The sequence below is a fragment of the Thermobia domestica genome, chromosome 9, assembly GCF_964235325.1.
Source record: "Thermobia domestica chromosome 9, izTheDome1.hap1.1, whole genome shotgun sequence".
Taxonomy (NCBI): domain Eukaryota; kingdom Metazoa; phylum Arthropoda; class Insecta; order Zygentoma; family Lepismatidae; genus Thermobia; species Thermobia domestica.
In genome coordinates this window covers 30,281,180-30,289,933 of record NC_137462.1, presented here as the reverse complement: position 1 = coordinate 30,289,933, position 8,754 = coordinate 30,281,180, and the positions used below count along the sequence as shown (strand labels likewise).

Here is an 8,754-nt window from a genome sequence, read left to right as displayed (position 1 = left end):
GGCCTGTTGGTCTAGGGGTATGATTCTCGCTTCGGGTGCGAGAGGTCCCGGGTTCAAATCCCGGACAGGCCCGCTGATATTTTGTCACATATACAAACAACACTTTTAAAAAAAAATCATAGGATAATATAATCCTTTTACAAACAAGGAGATACTTTATTTAATATAACATTTATTAAAGGTAGGAAAAGCCCTGAAACGAAATTCGTAGTAATGATACAAATGTATTTATTTATTTATAACCATTATAAATACTAATGAACCAGGCGTGCGACAACACTTCAAATAAGTTATATTTCTGACTATTTTATGTATGCATGCATTGGCGTTAACATAAATTACAGCTACTTCAATTGAATTAATTTTAAACCATTACTGCTACTGCTGCTGCTTATTATTATTATTATTATTATTATTATTATTATTATTAGTAGTAGTAGTAGTAGTAGTAGTAGTAGTAGTAGTAGTAGTAGTAGTAGTAGTAGTAGTAGTAGTAGTAGTAAACAATGGTTTACAAATAATTCTATTTGAAAAAGTAGTTTCAAAGCAGGGCTAGAACCGCTGATCTTTGATTTCAACATCCATTCACGAAGAACCATTTGAATACCGTGTCTACTGTTTGCAGCGCTTGGTGTTTTACATAGGAAGAGAGTTAGAAATGTTTTCCACTTGCGTGCTTCGATATAAAATTTTCATTCTTTACTACATATGTACTGAATATGTAAGTAAAGAAATGTTTGAATACAAATTGCTGTAGGTAATAACAATTTCACGACAGGATGCGATTTGACAAAGTGTTTCCTATGTAGATTTAAATTCACGATAGACCTGCTCTTCGGAATGAAATTTATGAAGGTCCAGCGTTTATCGAAATAAAAGAAAGTTCTATGAGTATCGATATGGCGGCCAATTTGGGAGGTATCTAGGAATTGTTCCGGGTATCTTGAGTGGCAAATCATTTCATCATTTCGTTCTTCTTTGGCCTTGACTATTGTAATTTTCCTCTACAAAATTCCCCATTCATAGTACTGCCATTGAACGAAAAGTTATCCCATATTTAATGTTTTTTAATCTATTTTACGCTATTATAAACAAAATGTTAAAAATCTATTTGTCATTAATGCTTTTTTCTACTGAAATTTTCAAAACTTTCTATTAGATGAAGCAAAAGAAACTATTTTTGATCAAACGTCATTTCCAGGATACGGACACTTTTCTGCATTTAGCTGTAATGTTCAAAAACTTACTTCCCAGCATTCTATCTTTAACCCAGAAAATTGGTTATATATATACACTGTATTTTTCATCTTTGGAGCTCATTCTCGTTAGTGCATGCATTAAAATTTATCATCTTTTGGTGTGAATAAAACCATTAAGGATCTTCACTACAGCGAAATTAAACTACAGCTAATTTTAGTTTTTCTGTATTATCTTCAAAACAAATAAAAAAATATTCGAAAAGCAGAAACGTAGTGAACTACATAATACCGTTATCACAACTCATCTATCTGTTTTCGATTTGCAACTGTAGATAGATTTTGTATTTTTTGCGGGCTCTGTAAATAGCGCCAAACCAAAAGCAGATACGTGAATTGTAGTACAGTACATTTATCAGATGCAAAATCGTATTGTCTAGTTCACTACGTTTCTGCTTTTCGAATATGTTTATTTGTTTTGAAGATATTACAGAAAAAACTCTAAAATTAGCAGTAGTTTAATTTCGTTGTAGTGAAAACCCTTAAAACGGACAGTGGATCTCTAATCTTTAAAAATATATAAATTGTATTATTGAAATCTTGCTAAGCTAGCGAGGGCAGCTTCAGTATGTGTTCTGACTGGTTCTATTCCCAGTTAGAGCACTAAATTTCTCAAGTACTGATGAAGAATCACGGCACAATTCGAAAGCTATCTGAATTAAAGGTAGCATACACCGGTCCATAAAGCTAGAAATAATGGTGCCTGGGAGCCGATGGACTGACCATTCATCGCTCAGTTGAACCGGCCGTCCATTTGCTTTTATCGGCTGTTATTCCAGTGTTGAGTTTAGTTCTTTCTGTTAGATAGTTTAAGTAGTATTTCAATACCATGTAAGTAAATAAAAATGGGAAGAATGTGACTTTTTTTTATTACCTGTCTCTCCAACAATTCCCCCTCTCCTCTGTGTGCTGAAATAAAATAGTAAACATGAAGTACTCTAGACGACGACATGACACACAATTCAGCTTGTGATACGTGGTCAATACATTGGCTTCTAACTCCATTTTTTCTTTTTCGTGTACCGTTTTTCAACATGGCAATGAATCCCCCATGATAATTTTTTTTGGCTGCGCTACTGGTATGTACCGTACATATGAGTTTCTTTATTGTAATCACTCAATTATTTGTCACACTTCCTAAACAGATTTTAAAAAATGTATGTGGCGTACGTACAAACGTAGGTTACATGCGTAAATCCTGTAGTTTTTTGCACTTAACGTACGATTATATGTAACAAACGTATAATTGAAACGTATGTTTTATATAACTTTCCGTACAAGTGTTCCATTTATACGTACTTTCCATATGAAAGAAACAACTGCACATAGGCCATAAGGTTCTCACATATACATGGATGTATATAACTTATAGCTGACGTATGTAACACATGTATACGTATGTAATATACGGAAGATTGTTAGATGTCAAGACACCTTGCCGCGGCATGATGTAACATCTAAGCGGGAAAAAAGGAAGTACGCATGTAGCATATGGATAACGTATGTTCCGTACAGATTTCCGTAGTAAACATACAGATTCCGTCTATTTGTACAGTATACCGCTGTCCGGATAACGGATTTTTATCATTGTAAGTTTCGTTACGTGGTTCCTGAGTGAATCAAGTAGACATTCGTGTTTACGAGTTTACGACATGTCGAGTGAAGTCGACAAAAAGTATAATTAATGAATGAACAAAACAAAAAAAAAAAAAAAATGGAGAGAAACGGAGGTTATAATTACCTATGAAATGAAAAATGTGGAGAAATTTTACACTGACTCATTTGGAGAGAAGAAAAAAGTAATTCGTGTATTACACAGAAAATTCAAATTGCGGGCGGGGTGAAGGTGACTCGACCACGTATAGAATATTTTCTTTTTAGTAGAGGAGAGACAGAAGCTAAAATGCTGGCGTCTTTTTGATAGGAACTCGCTGCAACGTAGGCGTCGGTGCATTCGGAACAAATCAAAACTCTTGATGAGAAATTTTAACGGAAATAACTACAAATGCTCGCATGAGTGATGTAACAAATTGGATTCAAGTATGTGGGTAGACCATGAGAGAGTGAGTCAAGTAACAAACACAAAGTCACTTCTGACTGGATTCCATGTGCAATGACATGTTTAGTTTAACGTCCTTTAAACTATGCTCTTGAAAATGCAAATGAACGATTACATTACTGAATGTAAAGACATTTCTTTGTATTCTTATTATTATTTGTCTGTTGTGACCTTTTTAAATTCTGGATATACTTATATTTGTCTCATATGCGATAAGTGGGTGTGACTACAGACTTATATAGAAAAAGAAACAATCTATTTATTCTCTGTTTAAAAATCAAAACCAGCCAAATTACTAACCAAATGTCACTGCTAAACCAAATGTTCGGTTTAGCTGCAGTACATGAGACATGGTGCAGGTCCATGTCTCATATAGCCTCGGAGCTAAAAGGAACGTTAAACTACAAACGCAACTGCTAGTTCGATTCCTTGTGGAAGTTCTGTGTTGTTTTTGGATCCCACACTAAGCTGCAGTTCCATGTCTCATATAGACTCTATGCTGAAAAGAACGTTAGTTAAACTTTAATTGTAACTGCTAGTTCGATTCCTTGTGAAAATTCTTTGTGGTTTCCGGACCTCACCTTAAGCTATAAATCAACGTCTCGTATAGTCCTGGGCTGAAAGAAATATTAAACACCAAATCAACAAAACGTTATTTCGACTCCCTGTTAAAAAAAAAAAAAGCTCATGTGGTTTTTAGTTCCCAGGTTAAGCAGTATGTCCACGTCTCGCATAACCTCTGTGCTAAAGGAAACATTAAACACCATGTAAATTTCTTAGAATTCCAGGTATTAAGAAACCATTACCCGTCTTTTCTCCTCTTCCTAATCAATCTTCTAACGTCAGTTGTCATACGAGGGTCACTACGAAAGTTTTGAGGTGTGAAATAACTTACATACTTAAAATCAATTTAACACTTACATTTTCTCAAAGTATTCACCATTACACTGTACACACTTTGCATTCTCGAAAACCACTTTTGGAAGCAGTGTTGCCAATCTTTTTCTTCAAGTGTTGGAAATTCATTCTCGTAAGCCACTACAGCTTCTTCAGGGCTGCAAAATCTCTTCCCGCGCATGCGATCTTTGATCCTGGGGAACAGAAAAAATAACACGGGGCCAGGTTAGTGCTATACGGCGGATGAGTCATAAGTTTGACCTTCGTAGATTCTAAAAACTGAATTGTGATGTTGGCCGTGTGTGCGAACGCGTTGTCATGATGAAGCAGGATCCCATGCAATCCAGTTCTTAGACGCCGTTCCCAAAGCTTCTGGAACACTTTTGTTAAGCAAACAGTGGTGTACCACTGAGCAGTAACAGTCCTTCGTTCTTCAAGTGGAGCAGTTGCAACATGGCCAGATTTGGAGAAGAAAGTTGCGACCATCTTCTTCCCCACACTTCGCAGTCGCTTCACTTTCGTGGGTGGATTTTCGTCTGAAAAGATCCAAACTGTAGACTGGCGTTTATTTTCAGGGTCAAATTGATAGATCCAAGTCTCATCACCAGTAGCAATGTCAGAGACGCGTCGAGAATTGCCTCCATCAAATCTTGCAAGCATTTCTTCACACCATTCCACACGCATGCGCTTCTGGTGTTCAGTCAAAGTGTGAGGCACCCAACGAGATGAAACCGTCCTGAGCCGAAGATGATAATGAAGAATTTTTGTTACTGCTGGCGAACCAATGTTCACTGTAGATTCAATGTCCTTGAAAGTTATTCGAGGATTTTCTCGAATCATTTGTTCCACAGCGGCAATGTTTTCATCTGACGCAGCTGTTGAAGGACGTCCAGCTCTCTCTTCATCTTTAAGCGATGTCCGGCCTCTTCTGAATTCACCAAACCACCGAAAAATTGTAGCACGGGATGGAGCAAGGTCCCCAAATTTCCCCTGCAAAAGATCAAGGCTTTGTGTCTCGTTCAAACCACTTTTGAAATCGTAAGGGATCATTGCCCGAAAATGTTCCCTTTCGAGCTCCATTCTAGACAGCCGAATACTGCTCACGTCAACAAACAAGTGAAGGCGATACGGCCACGCTGATAAGCGAGGCGAGTTGAAACTTGCTTCGCTTCTTCGCTCTGGATACCACTACCGAACGCAGTTGTTAGAATTCAAATACTGTGCCACAACAATGCGTATCTCAAAACTTTCGTAGCGACCCTCGTATGTTGTATTTTGTTTGAAAAGATATTTTCGTCCAGGAATCTGTGCGGTAGTATATTTATTAAAATCTAATTAACATACTCTCATCTATATATGATCTCCATCTCGACAGAATTTGAGTCTTTCCTACACAATTATTAAATCTTCTTGTTACTTATAAATCGCTGGTTAAGGAATCTTTCTGTCAATGTGAAAAATCATTAAACGCCCCAAAACCTGGAAGATGTGTAGTTGGTTTTGCCGCCACTGTTGATGTAGCATCCCTCTTGTAGAATGCAGGAGCCGCGAAGGTTCGGGGTGTTGTACAGCTCTGAAGTTTAAATTATTTCCATACAGTAATGAAACGAATATAAATATAAATATCCAATATCTATCCAGTATCTATCCGATATAAATAAAATAATGAGTTTGTTTGTGTGTCTGTCTGTATGTGTATCTGTGTCCGGCTTGGGGACCAGACGAGTGGACCGAGAGTTACCGTGACCGAGAGTTTGGTCACGGGTACCTTGGTCCAGGCCCCAGACCAAGACGAAGCCTTTAAAAAATATATTCGAACCAGGGAGGGCGTTTTCCGGGACATGCAAAAGTAGTAGAAAATGACCGATACTAGTGTCGAATTCATAATTTTTTTCGGTTGATGAGATCAATGGTGACTCTTCCATTAGCGATTATTTTCAAATTCAGCGGGCCGGGGTTAACCTGCAAGGGGGCACCGAGACATGTAAAAATAATCTAAAATTTATTTATTTATTTATTTATTTATTTTATAAGGACAACACAACAGGCTTAATGCCCAGTTATAGTGTCGTATACAGAATTATTTAAAATACACTATTATACATACACAAATATACGTTATCTAGTTATACATAAGTTATTGCATGATAATTCTTTTGAACTTGTTCTCTGACATACTAAACACATCTATTACATGAAGTCTAATCATTTCATTATATGAAGCACACATTCTCCACAGAGGAGACTTATGTAATATTTTTGTTCTTGCTTTTCTACAATAGAATGTCCCAGCGTTTGCTGTTCTAGTCTTACCTGTTGGGACACGTAATAATACTTCTGAAACTAATTCTGGACAATCAATTTTACCGTTTAATAATTTATGTAAGAACAACAAATCAAAAACACATCTCCTTTTTTCTAATGTTTGAAAATTAAAACTCCTTACCAAGTCTTCATAGGAGACATACTTTGGATAGAAACCGGTTTTCTTGTATGTAAGCATTTTTAAGAATTTAAATTGTATATTTTCTATTGCATCAGTGTATTTAATGACATTTGGTGTCCAAACAGTACAACAGTATTCTAATTTTGACCTCACATATGAAAAATATAACCTTATAAATGTTGATTGTTTGCAGAAATCCTGTCCTATCCTATAAATTAAACCTAGGTTTCTATATGCACTACTCGTTATCGCGTCAATGTGTTGAGTAAAGGTTAATTTGCTATCAAATATAACTCCCAGATCTTTGATAGTATTTGGGGTAGACAAGGAAGTGCCATTTATTGTATACGTAAAGTTAATTTGATTTTCTTTCCTCGTGAAAGATACAGATTTGCATTTGGAAACATTAAGGACTAATTTATTCTTATCACACCACATTTGAATACTGTCTAGATCTTGTTGAAGTTTCACGCAGTCATCAATTGAACTTACTTTGGAGTACAATTTGAGATCGTCGGCAAAAAGAAGAATTTGAGAAGTTTTAATACATAGAGGAATATCATTAATAACAAGAAGAAACAACAGAGGACCTAGATTAGATCCTTGAGGGACTCCTGATATAGTATTAAATTTTTCAGTAACAAATCCTTTGTATGAAACATATTGTTTTCGGTTATGCAAATATGATACAAGATACTCCATTGCTTGTTTCGAAAAGTTCAGAGATGCTACTTTCAGTAGCAAGACATCATGATCAACGACGTCAAACGCCTTGCTAAAATCAGTATAAACGACATCTACTTGACCGCCTCTATCTAATTCTGTTACTATAAAATTTGTTAAAATTGATAAGTTTGTCGAAGTAGACCTATTACGTAAGAAGCCGTGTTGATAAGTTGAAAGAACAGGTTCTACATGATTTAAAATTCACGCATATAATATACTTTCAAGAATCTTTGCAAAGGGCGATAGAATAGCAATTGGCCTGAAATTTTCTATTTCTCTCTTTTTTCCAGATTTTGGTAATGGACAGACTAAACTTTCTTTCCGTTTATCTGGGAAAGTGTTTGTTCTAATAGAAATGTTAAATATAGTGCGAAGTGGATATTTAAATATATCACTGCAACTTTTCACAACACACAACACAACCTTTCACAAAATGACCAATATGCGTCAAATTCATAGTTTTCGTGGTAGCTGAGACGAATGGTGATACTCCAACAGGCGTTGACTTCCAAATATAGACCCCATCGGCTGGGGACCAGAAGGATTTTTGTTCAAATTTTGAACCAGAGAGTCTCAGGGGGTATTTACCGGGATATGTAAAAGTAGTAGAAAATGACCGCTATTTTTTTCCTTTCGTTGTTTAGTTTGTTTGCATAGATGTTTTATCTGACCCACGCGAAGAATGGAGTATTTCAGCTAGCACGGTATAATTTTATTTCACATTCACCAGTCTTTTCTTGGTGTTTTCACGAACAACGGTGAGAAAGCATGGATATCAGCAGTGGCGGCTGGTGACAATTTATTAGGTAGTGACAGAACTATATTATTATTATTATTATTATTATTATTATTATTATTATTATTATTATTATTATTATTATTATTATTATTATTAGAACATATATAGAATTTCAATTTAATTATAATCGATTGTGCTTACATTATCAGTAATCAGGTAGGTACTGGTTCTCTTGCTCCTTTCACTGAAGTTATATTCTTCTCATGCCAATCAGTTATATATTGAAGTGAATTCAGAAATCAAATTTGGGGAATAAATCTTGAGATGCTCTTATTTAACTAAGTTTGTTATTTATCTTGTTGATAAAAAATACACATACACTCTGATATTGAATAAAACACGAGTACACTGTTTATTTAAGATGCACGACACTGAAACTACATGCGACGATTTTTCTTGCTGGAAAAGACGTCGATAATTTTTTTTTTTTTTTTTGTTAAAATTATCTATCTCATTAATGAATGTCTTTTCACATAACAACATGTCTAACGCAGTTAATCTTTCCTCTTTCAAGGGAATTTCTTAGGAAAGTTTTTATTCTGTTCAACATCGAGAAACATCTCTCTGCTTC

The 8,754-nt window shown here is 35.5% G+C and overlaps 1 non-coding gene across 1 annotated transcript; it reads left to right on the top strand.

The window, feature by feature from the left end:
* TRNAP-CGG (transfer RNA proline (anticodon CGG)) lies at nucleotides 1-72 on the top strand. The gene has a single exon. It is a non-coding gene; the product is annotated as a tRNA-Pro (tRNA).
* Nucleotides 73-8,754: the final 8,682 nt, after the last annotated feature.